The sequence below is a fragment of the Cervus canadensis genome, chromosome 5, assembly GCF_019320065.1.
Source record: "Cervus canadensis isolate Bull #8, Minnesota chromosome 5, ASM1932006v1, whole genome shotgun sequence".
In the NCBI taxonomy this organism is placed as follows: Eukaryota; Metazoa; Chordata; class Mammalia; order Artiodactyla; family Cervidae; genus Cervus; species Cervus canadensis.
The window spans coordinates 2,362,957-2,381,006 of NC_057390.1; the positions used below are offsets into that span (position 1 = coordinate 2,362,957).

Genomic DNA, 18,050 nt, shown 5'->3' on the forward strand with positions numbered 1-18,050 from the left:
TTTTCCTCTGTATGAAACAATTCATACAAAGCTCTGTTCCTCACCTGCCCCCACCTAGAACCCATGCTTCTGCGACCTTCGTTCTAGGCACCCAGGCGACTCCCCTTTGCCCCCAAATGCTTGTCACATTCTGCAGCAGGGCCCTTTCCAAGGCCCCAGGAACATCAGTGAAGGAAGTAGCTGCCCTCCTGCCAGGGCCAACTCGTTGAAGACAGTGACTTAATTTCTTCTCCAACAATGAAGCGCCCCACCACCACCCCGTGCCACGGAGAGGGGCAAGAGGCACCCCTGCCCTCCTACCACTAGTCAACAAGTTCTACTCTGTAAAGAAGACCCTGATGCTGGGAAAGATTGAGGGCAGGAGGAGAAAGGTTAGCTACAGAGGATGAGATGGTTGGACGGCATCACCAACTCAATGGACATGAGTTTGCACAAACTCGGGGACATAGTGAAGGATAAGGAAGCCTGACACGCTGCTGTCCATGGGATTGCAAAGAGTCAGACACGAACAAGACTGAACAAGAACAATTCTGTGGAATGGTGATGAAGAGCTGAATGGTTACTTAGAGCCTGTTTGCCTTTAAAAAAAATTTTTTTTTATTAACTTTACATTCGCAGAAGAATTGATGCTTTTGAACTATGGTGTTGGAGAAGACTCTTGAGAGTCCCTTGGACTGCAAAGAGATCCAACGAGTCCATCCTAAAGGAGATTAATCCTGGGTGTCCATTGGAAGGACTGATGTTAAAGCTGAAACTCCAATACTTTGGCCACCTGATGCGAAGAGCAGACTCATTTGAAAAGACCCTGATGCTGGGGAAAATTGAGGGCGGAAGGAGAAGGGGACGACAGAGGATGAAACGGTTGGATGGCATCACTGACTCAATGGACATGAGTTTGGGTAAACTCCAGGAGTTGCTGATGAACAGGGAGGCCTGGCATGCTGCGGCAATTCATGGGGTCGCAAAGAGTCGGACATGACTGAGCGACTGAACTGAACTTTACATTTTTCCATGCAAATGGGTGAAACTTTACTGTTGACAGAAACTTAGGTTGTGTGCCAAGGCAATCTCTAATTAGAAGCTGGTATCACAGAACTCACCTGACACATGGAAATTACATACGGGTCACAGAAAACAGATCAGTAAAGGCATTATCAGGAAAATGCAAGGAAAAAGAGAACAACAGTGGGAATCGCAGTAATAATCTCATGGAAATGACAGGAGCCAGGGCATAAGGCAAAATTCATCATGATGGTCATGGTGATTAGAGAGCGCCCCCATAAGGATATGCAGACAATTTCTGAATTGCAGTTCCCAAAGTTTTCTCCTGATTTCTCTCATCTCTTCCATGAACACTTCCATATCATCTCCATCTCCATGCATCCCATTGTTGACCTGCCTATTGGATATGGCCCATCAGGCTTCCCAGGTGGCACTAGTGGTAAAGAACCCTCCTGCCAATTCAGGAGACATAGGGACATGGGTTTGATCCTTGGGTCAGGAAGATCCCCTGGAGGAGAGCATGGCAACCCACTCCACTATTCTTGCCTGGAGAACCCATGGACAGAGGAGCCTGGCAGGCTATGGTCCATAGGGTCGCAAAGAGTCAGACTCGACTTAGTATGCTCGCACACTGGGAATTAGGGGCAAGTCTGCAAGCCTGTCCCCATCTATGATTTCTTTCTGGCTGGTGGCCTTCACCCCCTCCCAAAGGGTGGCCTTCTTCTCTGTTCTGCACTGGCTGCTCCATGTCTTCGTTTCCCTGGTGGATATTTGCCATGATGAGATTTTTTTCCCCCCTTGGTTATTTTTCTGGGCCTATCCTCACTGTCTCCTGCTCCTTCCAATTCTCGCCTCAAGTGTGCTGCTATCAGATTTAGTTTCGTAGACCTGCTCAGCTTGCCCCGGCCTGATGCCAACCCACTGTGTGCAGGGCAGCGGGGAGCTTGTACCCAGACAGGAATTGCCGGTTTGCTTTTGAAAAATGAATTAAAGGAGGCTTAAGGAATTCATCCTCAATGGCCACCTGCTGGGCCAAAATTGGACCTATGGAGATATTTTGACTCACTATTGGTGCCTTATTTAAAAATTGGGATAGTTCACACCATGTGGATTTCTGGGACCTAGGGAAGAGTCAGAATACCAGCCACATGAGACACACATCCCTACATGGTTGCTTGCCCAGTGCTAACCAGCAGCTGCACCCTTAGAGGTGCACATGCTTCTCTCACAAAACTTGTTTTCTTTCTCTTGAATCCCTCACTCCTTGGTGTTAGCTGCCTGGCCCCCGTAGGCAAGGAATTTGCAGCCCTGACTGTGTTTTGATCTATCTAACTGGGCCTTCCAAGGGACAGTCAAGTCCTGTGACAGCTCTGCTCCTCAGCAGCTGTGTGACTTGTAGCTACCTTGTCTCTTTAGGTGAGTGTCATTTGTCATCCTTAAAATTCAGGCAAGGGCCTTCCCTGGTGGTCCAATGGCTAAGACTCTGCCCTCCTGATGCAGTGGGGCCAGGTTTGATCCCTGGACAGGGAACTAGATCACTATGAGTTCAAATGCCACAACTAAAAAAAACATCCCACATGCTGCAACTAAGACAACCATTTGGTAACTTGCATATTGGATCATGGAGTGGCTCCTGAACGAACTTTTTGGCCAATCCAATACATGTGTGGTTGTCGATGGGGTGGGAATACAGTGAGGGAGATAAGTGGAGTGTAGGAGAGGATGGATGGTGGGTAACTGCTAGTGGGAACACATTTTCTTGTTGTTGTGATGAAAATATTCTAAAATGCAACTGTGGTGATTAATGCACTTTTTTTTTTTGCTACACCATGTGCCATGTGGAATCTTAGTTCCCTGACCAGGGATTGAAAGTTTTTTTGAAAAAATTTAAAATAAAATTTAAATTCATTTGAAAAAAACTTTAAACATAAGGATTTTTTGAAAAAATTTAAAAACAGTGTTACTCCCAGGAATCTGAAGGACCTGGAAGCACTCTGAAAGGCACAGACCGTTGAGGGGACATTAGTTAGCAAGTTGGGCTCAGCTCTAGCCTCATTTCAGTTTGTGTGGGCCCCATTGTGTGGCGTCTCTCCAAAGATGACCTTCAGGATTCACTGCTCCTTAAGCCTGAAACCGGACATAGGGTTACTCAGACTTTTAGGCCCTGTATTTCTGCACCTTAAGACCTGTCACCTCATTTAGTTACCGCTGAAATATGTATATGTGCACTAAACTCCATGAGCATTTATGGGTACACAGAGAAAAATGAGACACAATTAGAAACCTTGAGAAGTTACAGTCTTACAGGAAAAATAAAGCATAAGGAACTGCAAATAAAAAGCAGAATGCAGTCAGTGCCACAAGGGGGCACTGGACAATCAGAGCTCACTTCTGATTTAGGAGTCAGAGTGAGGCTTTGTAATTGTGATGTAAAATTGCCCACCTTTCAGTAGAGGCAGGGAGTGGGAAAAATTTCAGAGAGACACAGAGAAAGCAACAGCACAAAGGCAGAAAGACGGAGGCAAGTCCCAGGAAGTGTTAAGAGCTCGATTCAGCTGCGTGGGCACCTGTTCAGTTGTGTCCGATTCTTTGTGACCCTGTGGACTGTAGCTCACCAGGCTTTATCCTTGGGATTTCACAGGCAAGAATCCTGGAGTGGGTTGCCATTTCCTCCTCCAGGGGATTTTCCTGACCCAGGGATCGAACTGGCATCTCCTGTGTCCCCAGCATTGCAGGCAGATTCTTTACCTGCTAAGCCATTGAGGAATTCAGCTGAGTGCAGGGCAAATGTAAGGAATGGAACAATGTGACATAATTTGGGTGGGCTTCCCTGGTAGCTCAGCTAGTAAAGAATCCCCTGCAATGCAGGAGACCCAAGTTCGATCCCTGGGTCGGGAAGATCCCCTGGAGAAGGGATAGGCTACCCACTCCAGTATTCTTCCCGGGAGAATCCCCATGGACAGAGGAGCCTGGCAGGCTATAGTCCACGGGGTTGGACATGACTGAGCGACTTACGTTGTTGTTACAACTTAGAATCTGTTGAAAAAATAATGCCATTGTAAAGAGATTTTGCTTTTTCCTAGGAGACAATGGGGCTTCCCAGGTGGCAATAGTGGTAAAGAATCCACTTGCCAATGCAGGAGACATAAGAGACATAGATTCAATCCCTGGGTTGGGAAGATCCACTGGAGAAGGAAATGGCAACCCTTTTCAGCATGCTTGGAGCTTCCCAGGTGGCTCAGCGGCATAGCACCCACCTGCCAATGCAAGAGATGCAGGTTTGATCTCTGGGTCAGGAAGATCCCCTGGAGTAGGAAATGGCATCCCATTCCATTATTCTTACCCAGAAGATTCCATGAGCAGAGGACCCTGGCGGGCTACAGTCCAGAGTCACAGAGTCGGACACGACTGAGCCATGAGCACACACAGCAGACAATAGGAAGCCAGAGCAGATTTCTGGTTTGGGAGGAACTTTATGGCAGGTGTTTGATTAGAAGGATCAACAGTTAGATTAAGCAACAATGAAACCATACTATTGATCATGCGTTTGGGAAGCATTTGCAAAGTACCGCTTTAGCATACATTATCTCATTTAATTCCCACAAAGTCCTATGAACTATATTGATTTTTTCCCCGTTATGCTAAGGAAGAATCTGAGGCCCAGAAAAGATAACTGACTTGCCTGGCTTCCCTTGCCTCAAAGCCGGGCCATCTCATTCCATGCTCTGTAGAGGGGTTTCCTCACAGAGTTAGTTATAGGGAAGGTGATACTTAGATGGACAGTGGAAGGGTTGGGGTGGGGGGACCAGAGACAGGGAGTATGGCTAGGAGGCCATTGCAGGAGGTGGACCGGGAGACTAGGGGTGTCTGATGGAGGGGCCATGGGCAGCAATTGTGGAATGCTAGAAATGAGACTGAAACACCAGGGGACTAGGTGATTGGTGCATCCAGGGAACTCTGAACTCTTGGGGCTGGTAAAGAGGAATTCTGGGTTACCTGAAAGCCCTTTGGTAACTTGCATGTTGGATGGTGAAATGGGTCCTGACCTGGAATTGAACGTACACCTTATAGAGTTAGAGTGAGTTTAAATCAAGTGACTCCAGAAAACACAATGTCCTACAAGGACTTTTATTGATTCCCAAGGACATTTATTATGTATTGATTCCCTTCTACAAGGAGAAGAGACTCAATAAATGATACCTCTCTCTCTGCCTAGAACACCCATTCATGCGTTAATGCACACTTTGAACTACTTTATTCATTCACTGTCATCTTCATTTAGCAAAGTTTATTGTCTCCCATGTGCCAGTCACTGTACTAGGTTCCAGGGCTGTACCAGTAAATCAGACAGATTTTATATATATAAATATATTTTATATAATGTATATACATTATATATAACATTTTTATATAATGTATATGTAAATATATATTATATATGGGTATATGATTTAGATATGTAGAGGCAAAATTGATTTTCTAACCCTTTTATCTGGTGTATGTTTCTAAGAAAGATTTGTTCTCTTCCGAGTGTTCACCTTAAGAGGCAATGCCCTTGTTTTAACCAAAAGGCCACTTGTAGTGATTAAAAGCATGGAGTCTTGGGCTTCCCTGGTGGCCCAGAGGTTAAGAATCCACCTTGCAATGCAGGGGACGCAGGTTCAATACCTGGTCCAGGAAGATCGCACATCCTTGTGTGAAGGCAACTCAGAGCATGTATCACAATTACTGAGCCTACGTGCTGCAACTACTGAAGACCCAGGTGCCTGGAGCCTGTGTTCAACACAAGAGAAGCCCCCTGCTCACTGCAATTAGAGAAAGCCCACACACAGCAGCAAAGACCAGCGCAGCCAAAAATAAATTAAAGCATGGAGTCTTGTGTCAGACTGCCTGGGTTCAAATCCAAACTTCACCCCTTACTAGCTGTGCAATCTTGGGTAAGTTCTTAGTGACTCTGGGCCTCAGGTGCATTGTCTGTGTAACAGGGTAGTTTTACATCCTCCATAGGCCTGCTGGGCGCCTAGAACTATGCAGGAAGTAACGTTTCTCAAAAGCATCTATGAAACGCTGTATTTGGAGGCAGTTTGTAACATAAACACAGGAAGACTGTCTCATTCTTTGTCATATCCTTCTTTTCTTATCCCAAATGGCCCTATGAAAGCTGATGGCCCTTCGACACAGCACACTCAGTTTTTTATTTTTTTTTTTGCCATACTGGGCCGTTTGTGGCATCCTGGCTCCCTGACCAGGGGTTGGGTCACTGCAGTGAGAACACTGACTCCTAATCACCGGTTTGTTGGGGAATGCCTCAGTGCGCCTGGCTCTGAATGACTGTTGGCTCTTCCCCACATTCTAGCTCTCTCAAAGATAACAGGTTGTCGGCATTTGGTATGTCTAGCAGCGTGGCTGTAGGTTGGGTGGCTGTGCCGGACTGCATTGTGAGGCTGACTCCCTCACCAGGTGGCTGATTTGTAGGGACTGGGAATTCATTTTGGTCTGCAGGTTTCCATATGCTCATTTTAAAATGAGATAATATCGTAACTATGTGTAAATGTAGACTCCTGCAAAGGCAGTCCTGTGTCAAGGCACGGCTTGGCATTTGGAACAATATTGATTCTGTGACAGATCCATCCCAAGCCAGGTAGGGGGTGACTTGCCATTTTGAGGACTGGCTCCTGCCACAGATGGAGGAGAGACTCCTCTTGACCGGCTTATCTCCTCCTTATACTGGGGCAGATCCTCCGTTAGGCTTCCCACTTCGGACCATGCCATCCCCTCCAATTTTTACGGCCAAAAAAAAAAAAAAAGAAACCTGCACTACACTCCTGCCCACCTTTCTCTCTAGCGTCTGATTTTGGTTTCAACTCAGCAGCTCCAATTCTTGCCTATTAATCCCCTCTCCAACCCAGACTGCTGGCTGGGAGCAGTGCCAAGTTCTAATCATTTTTTCCCCAGGCACCATAGTTTTCCCAGCTGTGTATCCAACCGGCCTTTTATTGTTATTATTTCAACCTCGCTGTGCAGCGTCTTAGTTCCCTGACCACGGGTAGAGCCTGCACGCCCTGCAATAGAAGCTCACAGTCCTAACCACTGGACCACCAGGAAAGTCCCCAACCAACTGTTTAGTAAGCCAACAAGCATGGACACAACAGCTGCGTGATTGTGCCCGGTGAGACGAGGATCACCAAGCTCTTCTCAGAGGCAGACACACACAGCTGAGGGCAGGCTTCGGGGAGGTTTGGAATACAAATTGCTGCCTGAGACCAGTGTGCCAAGGAAACAGGAATAGAGATCATATGCCTGTGTGTCCATCACCCTAGTACCTCAGAAACCCCGTGGGGGGCTCCAGTGGTTCCTCCCACCATCCCCCCACCAAAAGTAACCACTTCCCTGAATTTTCGGTGCTATTCTTTTGCTTTTCTTTATAAATTTACTACTTATGTATGATCTCTAATCAATATATTTTGAGATCACTGAGCCACCAGAGAAGCCCCATATATATACACATATACATATATATGTATTCTTTATAGGTTATTACAAAATATTGAATATAGTTCCCTATGCTATACAGTAGGTTCTTTTTATTTGTTTTATATATACTAGTGTGGCTCTGTTAATCCCAAACTCCTAATTTATCCCTCCCTCCCCAGGACTCTAATTTTTTTAAGAATGTCTTATTCTAGTTTTATGGATTAAATGTTTTCTCAAAAGTCTTTGAGGATATTAATGATAGTTTCATTCATGAAACATTCTTCTCACTGCTTTGTAATGAATTCAGGCTTAATTGAAATATGTAATAGTGGTTAATTTTGTTAATCTACAGAATAGATTATAATGATTATATTTACAGAAAAGACTAATAACATAGGAGTATCATGATACATCTTACAGCAAAAAGAGCAAGTTAAACAGTACCACAGTATTATATATGCTTTTCCCCACATTTTATGTATTATTATAAAAATTTTTATTGTGAAAAATACCAAAAAGTTGAAAGAATTTTATGATGAACACTACCTCAGTTCTAACATTAACATTTTAGTATCCTTGCTTTATTGTGTTTCTACCCATCTAGCCAACTCTCTATCCATCCATCAATCTACCTCATTTTTTGACGCATTTCAAAGTAAATCACACACGCCAGTATTGCTGTTGTTGTTGTTCAATCACTAAATCGGGTCCAGCTCTTTGCAAACCTGTGGACTGCAGCACGCCAGGCTCCCCTGTCCTTCACTATCTCCCGGGGTTTGCTCAGATTCATCTCCATTGAGTCAGTGATGCCATCCAACCATCTCATCCTCTGCCGCCCCCTTCTCCACACCAGTACACTCTCCCCTAAATACCTCAGCATGAACGTCATTAACAATATTTCAATATTAGCTTCCAGTGCCTATTCATCTAAAATAAAATGTACATATAATGAAACACATAAACCTTAAAAGTGTAAAATTCTCAGAGGTTAGACAAACTCATATATCTGTGTAAACTCAAATGCCTCCTGAGGTGTAAACATTATTCATTACACCAGGAAGTTCCCTCATACCCTTCTTAATCAATGTCTGTCCCCAGGGGAGTCACTGCTTTGATTTTTTTCTACCTTAGGTTAGTTTTGCCTGTTATTTCAGTTTTTAAAAAAGAAGAGAAAAAGAACATTATGTAATATGCATGTTGTTTTCCCATATGACTGGCATGTGCCAGCACTTGTTCTAAGTGCTTTAGAAATTATGAACTCACCTACTCATATCAACACTTTGAGCAAGGTAGTATTATTTTCTCCATTTTACAGATAAAGAACCTGAGATGTAAAGTAGCTAAATAGCTTAATCAATGCCTCATTACTGAGGAGTAGGGCTTGGGCCCCAGTCCCCACTGTTAACCACACATCAGCCTCTGTGTGAACATCTTTCAGACCTATGTCAACTTCAAAATGCTGACAGCAGTTCTCTTGGGCAGTAGGGTTGTGGGTGACTTTTGTTTTATTCCTTTTGCTTATCTGTATTTTCTAATCCCTGAGTAATCATTGGAAGGACTGATGCTGAAGCTGAAGCTCCAATATTTTGGTCACCTGATGCGAACAGCTGACTCACTGGAAAAGACCCTAATACTGGAAAAGATTGAGGGCAGGAGAAGAGGGCATCAGAGGATGAGATGGCTGGATGGCCTCACTGATGCAACGGACATGAACTTGGGCAAACTCCAGGACGGAGTGAGGGACAGGGAGGTCTGGCGTGCTGCAGTCCACGGGGTCACTGCATCAGAATCAGTGTCACTGAATAAGAATCAGAAACAACTGGGCAACTGAACAACAACATTTTCTAAGATTTCTTCAATGAATGTATATTACATCTCTTGCTTGTATACCTAAAACTTTAAAAAGTATTTTAAAATATTTCCTGGAGAAGGAAATGGCAACCCACTCCAGTATTCTTGCCTGGGAAAACCCACAGATAGAGGAGCCTGGCAGGCTGCAGTCCATGAAGTTGAAAAAGAGTCAGATACAACTTAGGAACTAAACAACAAACAGACTAGTGAAGAAATTACTGAGAAGTTACTGTAATTCAAAGACACAGATGCCTTTGAACAGAACAAAAGTTTTTACATCATAAATAAGAAAGAAAAAAACTAAGAAAGAAAAAAACTATGAATTTATAGTTTGAAATTGTATACTTGTTTACACTGAATTTCAAATAAAGGGACTTTGTTATTTTTCCTTAAGGCCTGCAACATATACATACATATAAATATTTATGTTTTTAAATAAAAGTTATCCTTGATGTGTTAAAAAAAAAAATATTCTCAACATGGCCCAACACTACTCTTTTCTAAGTCATGAGACCCCCTCACCTGATCTCTCCTCACACTCACAGCCAAACCCTTGAATATTGACAGGCTAAAGTGCATAACAGTGTGTCTTCCCAAGGTTCACTTATTTGATCATTTCAACCAAAGAACAAACAGACATCCGGTGTCACATAAGAACTACGTCTATTAGTTGACACGTGAACATGGGTGGGCGAGAGGCAGGAAATGACTCATTCAGCATGGTTTCTGAGTTTGCTTTTCTTGAAATTAAGTGTAGAATTTCAATAGATGTGCTCAGCATCTTGAAATCAGTAGAGTCTGCTTATATTTTTGAAATCTCCATTTAATCATCAGCATCTATTTGCTGTCCTCCAAGTAGTACAAGTGCTTCATCTGAGAGGAGAGAGCCTGCTTTTCAATGTGCGATGAGATGCCATTCAGACTGATGAAGCAGGAGTTGCATTCTATGCACAAGCAGCTCTTCTAAAAAAAAAAAAAAAAAAGTAGCAGCTCTTCTGTTAATGATTCTTCTCCTTTACAGGGCATTCCTGGCTGATTGGAAACAAGGCAGCAAATTTTTACTTTCCCTCCATGTTCAGCAGCATCAGCAATGTACAAGTCTGTCCACACATGCTTTGCACAGCAAGCTTCGAAAAATGTTTGTCAACAGAGCAAGCTAACTCTTCCAGCTTGTGATAACAAGAAGTTAGTCCAATGAAAACCTTGCAGTTGAAAAAAATGATTTTTTTGAAATTTCTGGTTGAGAAAAATGTTTTTTTACTGTATCATGATTATTTTGCCTTAGCTTCCTTGCTGTACCACCCATAGCCCAAACCAAGTATTTTATTTAAGATCCAAATGTTTATTTATACACCTCCATGGTGATTCAGTGATTAAGACTCCTTGCTCCCAATGCAGGAGGCCCGAGTTCAACCCCTGGTCAGGGAACTATGCCCCACAAGCCATACCTAAGATCCAGCGCAGCCAAATAAATAAGTAAATAATTTTTAAAAAAATGTTTATTTGCTTATCTTATTCTTGGCCATAGACTCAATTTCTACATCATCCTGGTCAGGATTCTGTGTGGATCTTAGGCATGTTTCCTGTAAATTATCCCCAACTTCCAAAAAGCCTATAAAAACAAAAAGGTACCTATCCAAACAGTCTCCTATTCTTCATAGCTGGAACACTCGGGATAATGAATGAATGTGTCATTCATTTATTCCATTCATTCATTCCAAGACACAGCTGTTGCAAAAATAGCATAGAACTAAGTTTAATTTTAGTCTTTGCCCTTGAGACTCCCAGAATTTCATTAGTGACACCAACAACTTAGTGCGTCTTCTCTAGGTATCTGAAGGAGTCTTTTGGGCCTAGAAAAGAGAACAACAGTCTCAAAGGCCCCTTGCTGAATCATCTAACTTCGGAGAAAACAAAGCATAACTTTAGTTCCATCCTGATGCTCCAGGCCAGCTGCATCTATCTGGGACTTATCACCCCCTGTCCGGAAACCTACCACCCCCTACACCCGCCCAGAAGATTTATCACCCCCTGCCCAACTACAAGTGTCATCTCAACAAAAGAATACTCAAAATATCCCACTTGATTGACGTTTCCCTTATCGCTTCCACAAACCTCCCTATAAGTATGAAGCCTCCCTGATCCCTTTCGGCGCTCAGCCTGGTCATTAGGCCGACTGTCGCCCCTCCTTGCCTGAATAAAGGTAACCTACTTCTGTTGAGGTCGTCTTTCCTTTTCTGCCTCGCTGGAACCATGCCTTACATTTTTGGTGCCGAAACCCGGGAGGGGGCGAGGCACTCGTCTCACTCTCTCTCACTCTCCCTCCCTCTCACTGTTTTCCCCTTTTCCCGGAGTCTGGGAGCGCAAACATCCTCCGAGCTCACTTCTCTGCCAGGGCTCTTAAGTTCCCCTCGGGGACGCCTAGTGCCTTCGTGAGCGGTGCAAGTCTTGTGCTAAGACTTTATTGATGATTTGCGTACCCCCAGGCCTCGGCTTTACCCCCTTTTCTCTCTCTCTCTGACGACCTCCAGAATAGGGACCTCTTGCCATTCGACCGCTCTACATGCAACACTCCACTCCAGCCGGCCCCTAGATTAAGGTAAGATCCGATCCGGACGGAGTTCTAGAGGCGCCCTAGAATTCAGTCCTCTCCGGGTCCCGGGATCCCCGGCCCAGGGCCGCTCTGTGGGCAACGGTGGGGGACGCTCCACCTCGACACAGAGCTCTCTTCTCATAACTCCTATTGCGACTGCGGGTGACGACTCGAGCTCCCAATAGGAGCCTCTGCTTGCCTTTCAATTATGGGGTCTGGCCACTCTGTCCCAAAAGATTCCCCTCTGGCCTGTGTTCTCAAAAATCTCAAACCACTCTCACTCACTGAACTCAAAGCTAACCGCTTAAAGCAACTCTGTACACAGATTTGGCCTCAATATCAATTAGACAATCAAGACCGCTGGCCTGAGGTCGGCACATTTGACTTTAACATTCTCCAAAATCTCACTGACTTCCTTAAACGGAATGGCAAGTGGTCGGAGATCCCCTATACCCAAGCCTTTTGGGCCCTTCGGAGCAGGCCCTCCCTATGCCAGGCCTGCTCCACCCACGAGGTCCTTCTATGCACCTTGCCTCCCAAGCAAAAGGGCTCTTCTTCCTCAACTAACCGCAGACCGCAAGCTTCTGTACCCCCAGAGTTCGACCCCGTGGACGAGCCCCCTCCCTACCCGCCACCCCGCCGCCCCTCTCCTTCCCCTTCATCCAACTCACCTACTGGCACTGAAACCTCTCCTGACTTTCCCTCACCCCTGCTACCCCATCTCCCCGACTCCCCCTCCCCCCTTCCTTCCCCCCCTGCCACACGGTCACGTACCCAACACATGTTTCCCCTAAGAGAGGTCGCAGGGCCAGAGGGCCCCACCCGAGTCCATGTGCCATTTTCATTGTCAGATATGAGCCAGATAGAAAAAAAGTTAAGATCATTTTCTGAAAATCCTACCAGATACAGAAAAGAATTCCTGAGACTCTCCCAGGCCTATAACCTCACATGGAGTGACGTATATTATATCCTAAATGCCACTCTCACCCCAGATGAAAAAGACCGTATCTGGCAAGTGGCAAAAGCCCATGCTGATTATTTACATAACCAAGACCGGAACAGCCCAGTTGCTGATGAGGCTGTGCCTCAGTTAGATCCCCGCTGGACTTACCAGCCCGGTGACCCAGGTATCAGGAGACTCAATCATATGATCACCTGCATTCTAGAAGGAATGCAGAAAAATACTCATATCCATGTCAATTATGATAGAGTCAGGAAAGTCACCCAAGGGGCAGACGAAAATCCAGCCTTATTCTTGGCACGCCTCACAGAGGCAGTCCAAAAGTATACCAACCTAAATATCACTACCCCTGCTGGGTTACTGTACCTTCATGTTCAGTTCATCAGCCAATCTGCCCCTGACATCAGACGCAAGCTTCGCCAACTAGAAAAGGGCCCTGAGACCCCCCCCAGAGAGACCTTCTAGAAGTAGCCTTCAAGGTGTTCAATAATAGAGAGGAGGAGGCTAAGAGAGAAAAAGAACGTGAGAGAAAAGCTAAATATGCCCTTTTGGCAGCAGCAATTAAAGAAAAAAAATCAGCCTGGCCCAAGTCATCCCAGAACGAGTCTTAAGACTCCCCCCGGACCCTGCTTCCGATGCAACCAGTCAGGACACTGGGCAAAGGCATGCCCAAACCCGCGGCCCCCGACAAAAGCATGCCCAACCTGTGGCCAATGGGGACACTGGAAGATGGACTGTCCCCGGGAGTGCCCTGGCACCCCTGGGGAGGTCCCCACCTCCCAGACCTGGAGAGTGGAATGTCCACAGGGACGCCCTGGCGCATCTGAGGAGATCCCCACTGCTCCCCGGAACCCCAGCCCAACTCTACAAGAATTGTTCCAATGATGGGGCCCGGGTTCCAGCCCCCCGGCCCATGTCTTGAACACGGGCTCGGAACTTAGGGTAGACGGGGTAGTGGCCGGAAAAAAGACCTCTTTTATAATAGACACTGGAGCCACTTTCTCTCTCTTAACTTCCTACTCTGGCCCAACTCAAGACTCAAAAATCACAATCAAGGGGGTCTCTGGAGTTCTCCTAAGGCCAAAAATCAGCCCTCCATTACTCTGTCAATTTAGAAAATCAACCCTTATACACTCATTCCTTATAATGCCTCAGTGCCCAATGGCACTTCTAGGGAGAGATGTGTTATCCAAATTGGGGGTCTTTATTACCATATCCCCCTCGATATAGTCTCTATATTCTGCATGCAAATGGCACCTGGACAGTCCCTATCCCTCACCCCTGACCTTCCCTTAGATCTACCTGCCTTAGACCCCCAAGTCTGGGACACTGATCACCCCTCAATAGCCAAACATCATCCCCCAGTCCACATTACCCTAAAAGACCCCTCGACTATAATCACCCAACAACAGTATTCTCTCACCCCAGAGGCCCACAAGGGACTTAAGCCTATCATAGACTGTCTTCTTCAAGCCTCTATCCTAATTCCTACCCATTCACCACACAACACCCCTATTCTGGCAGTAAAAAAGGGACCAAACTCTTGGAGACTGGTCCAGGACCTGAGAAAAATCAATGAGGCTATTATGCCGACATTCCCAGTAGTCCCTAACCCTTACACCCTTCTGTCTACCATACCCCCGACTGCAACCCACTTCACAGTATTAGATCTCAAAGACGCTTTTTTCACTATCCCCCTCCACCCCCTCTCCCAACCTCTTTTCACCTTCACCTGGCAAGACCCCGAGACTCACGTTTCCCAACAGCTAACATGGACAGTTCTCCCCCAGGGGTTCAGAGACAGTCCTCACTTTTTTGGACAGGCTTTACAAAAGGACCTACAGACTCTCAACCTAGCCCCAAGTCATCTCCTCCAATACGTAGATGACCTCCTCCTTTGTAGCTCAACCCGAAAACTCTGCCTCCAACATACTGCCAAACTCCTTGAGGCCTTGGGATCCTGGGGTTATCGGGTATCCCAATCTAAGGCCCAAATAGTCCAAACAAAAGTCACCTACCTGAGACTTTCCATATCCCATCAACAAAGAACTATTCCCCCAGATAGAATCCAGGCCTTAATTAACTGTCCACTTCCAAAAACAAAAAGGGAACTCCTGTCTATCCTCGGCCTCCTAAATTTTTTCCGTATCTAGATCCCCAACTTCTCCCTCATTGCAAAGCCGCTCTATGAGGCAACTAAAGGATGTCTAGATGAGCCCCTCTTTAATCGTTCCTCGCTGGCCAATCCTCTTCACCAACTCACCCAGAGCCTCCTCCGAGTGCCAACTCTCCACCTGCCAGATCACACCAGACCATTCTTTCTCTTTGCACATTCCAGCCAAGGACAGGCTCTGGGGCTTCTATGTCAGCGGGCTGGAGACAGCTGGGCTCCCATAGCCTATCTATCAAAACAGCTAGACATGGTGACCAAGGGGTGGCCTCCCTGCATACAGGCCATGGCTGCTATCGCAGCCCTCGTACCCAAAGCAAATAAACTCTCTAGACATGCCCCTTTAACAGTCTGTTCTCCACACACCTTCCAAGACTTACTATCACATCGGGCTTTCCTCTCCCTTCCCCCTTCCAGGGTACAGGTCCTACATGCCTTTCTCCTCGACCCTCAGCTCTCATTCTCCCCCTGCTCTCCCCTTAACCCCGCCAGCTTATTACCCATGTCCTCTACAACAGACTCCCTCTTACATAGCTGCAGCCTAACAGTAGATCTTACCCAAAAGCCCTTCCAACATGTAACAGATCAGCCCATCCTAGACCCAGACACCCCACACTGGTTCGTTGATGGCAGCTCTCAAAAATCCCCACCGTTTGCAGCAGGATATGCCATCATCCAGGGGGACCTTCGTCACAATCATAAAACACAAACAATTGAAGCTTCACCGCTGCCACCTCACACCACCTCCCAACAGGCAGAACTGATAGCTCTCACCAGAGCTTTAACTCTGGCTAAAAATCTAAGGGTTAACATCCACACAGACTCCAAATATGCCTATAACATACTTCACTCAAACATCCTAATATGGAGAAAAAGAGGTTTCCTAACCCAAAAGGGATCCCCTATTATTAATTCAGACCTGATTCACAAACTTCTAGAGGCAGCACTCTTACCAAACAAAGCCGCTGTCCTCCACTGTAGGGGACATCAAAAGGGAAGTCTCATATCAGCCTACAACAATGCTGCAGGCCAGAAGGCAAAGGAGATAGCACTGTCCCATCCTTCCCTCCAGTCCCCTGTCATCTTAGCCCTGACTCCATCTGACCCTCCCACCGCCAGAGAAATTTTCTCTTATCTACACTCACTTTTTCATCCCTCATCCAAGACACTCCAGCAGTTCCTCCGTAACCACTTCCCCATATCCAATACTGACCAACAATATTTAGATAACCTTACCCGCTCCTGTCAAACATGTCAACGTACTAACCCCAATTCCAACCTTAAACCGACATCCTTTCCAACCCATCAAATGCGAGGCAGCCTCCCAGCACAAGATTGGCAGATAGACTTTACTCATATGCCCCGGGTCCGGAGAGTCAGATACCTACTAGTCCTTGTAGACACATTTTCGGGATGGGTAGAAGCATTTCCCACTACAAACAAAAGAGCCCACACAGTGGCCCAAATCCTCCTCACAGAAATTATCCCCAGGTTTGGGCTGCCTTCATCCCTACAGTCTGATAATGGCCCAGAATTTACATCCAAGGTCACCCAACAACTTGTCCAATTCTTACAGATACCCTGGAAATTTCACATTCCATACCGTCCCCAGTCCTCAGGAAAGGTGGAAAGGATGAAGAGAATAATCAAAGAAACCCTTACCAAATTAACCCTCGAGGTACATCTGGATTGGACTAAACTTTTACCAATTGTTCTCCTCAGAATACGGGCTTTGCCCAGAAAGCCCCTGGGGCTGAGCCCCTTTGAGGTGATGTACGGAAGGCCAGTGCTCCCTCCTGGACTCCCCCCCCCCGAACCTCCTCCCATACCAAGCTTCCTACACTCCCCTCTGCTGGCGCAACTCCGCAATGCCCTCTGGAGATACGTCAACCACAATCTGCCTGCCCCTGACCCCCAAGCCTCCCTGCCCCCTTTACAAATTGGGGACATGGTCTATCTGTCTGATAATCCCCAGGGTGACCTAACCCCAAAGTGGCAGGGACCATTCAAAGTCATCCTCCTTACCCCAACTGCAGCTAAACTCAAAAAGGTCACCTCCTGGGTACACCTCTCTCATCTAAAATGGGTCACCTCTAATCCTGCGCTGCCCTCCTTAAATGACACCTATCAGGTCTCCCTCACAGGACCCACCTCCTTAAAATTCACCCGGCGACAACCCCTGTCAACCATCGGAGAGGACACTGAATGACCTGGACTCTCTTCAACCTACAACTGTTCCTGACCCAACTACTACAAGACCTCTGGATCAGCGCCCCGACAGGAACCTCCTTCAAAGACCTGACTACACTGGTGTCTCAACTGTGGCTCCAGGAAACCTTCTACAGCCCGACTCCAGACGAAATTGATTTCTTTACTCTCATTCTCTACATCATTCTACATCCTAATGAGCACTGTTCCTCCTCAGATTCAAACAACCACCAACTTGGGGCCTTCTGCCCCTCACCCTGACTGGCCTCTCCCTGTCTCTCTAACCATAACTGCACTCCTAATCTTAATCCTTGCTATAGGCCTAGTAACTGTCTCCCCTCAGGACCTTCTCACCGCAGAAAAAGAGAGGGACCTGCCTTTTCCTAGGAGAGAACTGCTGCTATTTTGTTAATGAAACAGGCATAGTCCAGGGCAGAGTCAAAGAACTTAGAGACAGAATTGAGCGCCGCAGGAAAGAGTTACAAACCTTTACATTCCCCAAAACCTGTTCCAACAGATACTCCCTTGGTTGCTCCCTTTCCTGGGACCATTGGTACTTATCATTCTATTCCTCTTATTTGGACCCTGTCTCTTTAATCTCTTTCAAAGGTTTCTCCAAGAACAGATTCGGGCCATCTCTCGAGATCAGGTCAAGACCATTCTTCTTCTTGAGAGCCTCACCTCAAGCTCAGAAAAAGGAGACTGTGGGCCCTAGGACGACCCTCCATTCCAGACCCAAAACCGTCGCCCCTATCCAGCAGGAAGTAGCCAGAGAGATACGGCACCCTTTT

At 46.3% G+C, this 18,050-nt stretch overlaps 1 pseudogene; it reads right to left on the reverse strand.

Annotated features, from left to right (window-relative positions):
* Positions 1–1,061: 1,061 nt before the first annotated feature.
* LOC122441364 overlaps positions 1,062–18,050 on the reverse strand; it is an 18,415-nt pseudogene continuing 1,426 nt past the window's right edge.